Source organism: Hipposideros armiger, unplaced genomic scaffold, assembly GCF_001890085.2.
Source record: "Hipposideros armiger isolate ML-2016 unplaced genomic scaffold, ASM189008v1 scaffold_27, whole genome shotgun sequence".
Lineage (NCBI taxonomy): Eukaryota > Metazoa > Chordata > Mammalia > Chiroptera > Hipposideridae > Hipposideros > Hipposideros armiger.
In genome coordinates this window covers 4405180-4406021 of record NW_017731377.1, presented here as the reverse complement: position 1 = coordinate 4406021, position 842 = coordinate 4405180, and positions in this window count along the sequence as shown.

The window sequence follows — 842 nt, the reverse complement described above, 5'->3', positions numbered from 1 at the left end:
TCTTTTTCAATTTGACTCACAACAGGGAATATATTTTATATTGAAACTGAGCACAATCATATATGCATGAGATGCCTGCTGTATTTTCTATTCATTTTCTTCTATTATATCTTATCCAATGTGACACACAGTTTGAAAAAGATGGATCTAGACATGTTACAGGAACCACGATAGTATGAAAATGTATCTAAAGGATTAAGGCATAATTAATCCTTTGTTCACTTTTTGTCTTCCTCTTCAGTGGTTATCTCTTGTTTCTGTTAGCTCAGAATGTATTCACCCACTTTCTAGTAATGACAGCATAATTTTTCTCTTGGAAATTATCCCTCTCCTTTTCTTATTCCATCGGGTTCAGGTCAATTTCCTGCCCATCTCTTGTGTCCCCCACCACTCTCCAATTCTACCAGCTTAGAGAGAGGCATATCATTTGGTTCTGGTCAAGCAGCGTAGCCATCTCTCTGACTACAAAGAATTTCTCATTAATTGCCACATAGCTAAGAAAGGTCAATGAAGTCTGTTGCCAAAAACAAGTTCTTGTTTTTCCAGATTGCAAGTTGCTAAGAATCAGACTGTAGATACTGGAAACATCATATGGAGAGAGCTGCCTAGTGGGAAGGGAAGCCAACAAGAAATAAGAGATGGAGGACTGATAACATTTGTGATCTTGGATCCATCACCTTTCCTTATGCACCAGTAAATGTGCCTTTTGAAATTCTATGTAAGAAAAAAGCTACTAAATGATATTTAGTATGTGAAATGACTTAAATTTTATTAAAAATTTACATTTTCAGACCTCTTCATTATCCTAAATTTATGAACACATAGAGCAAAAACAGACAGAA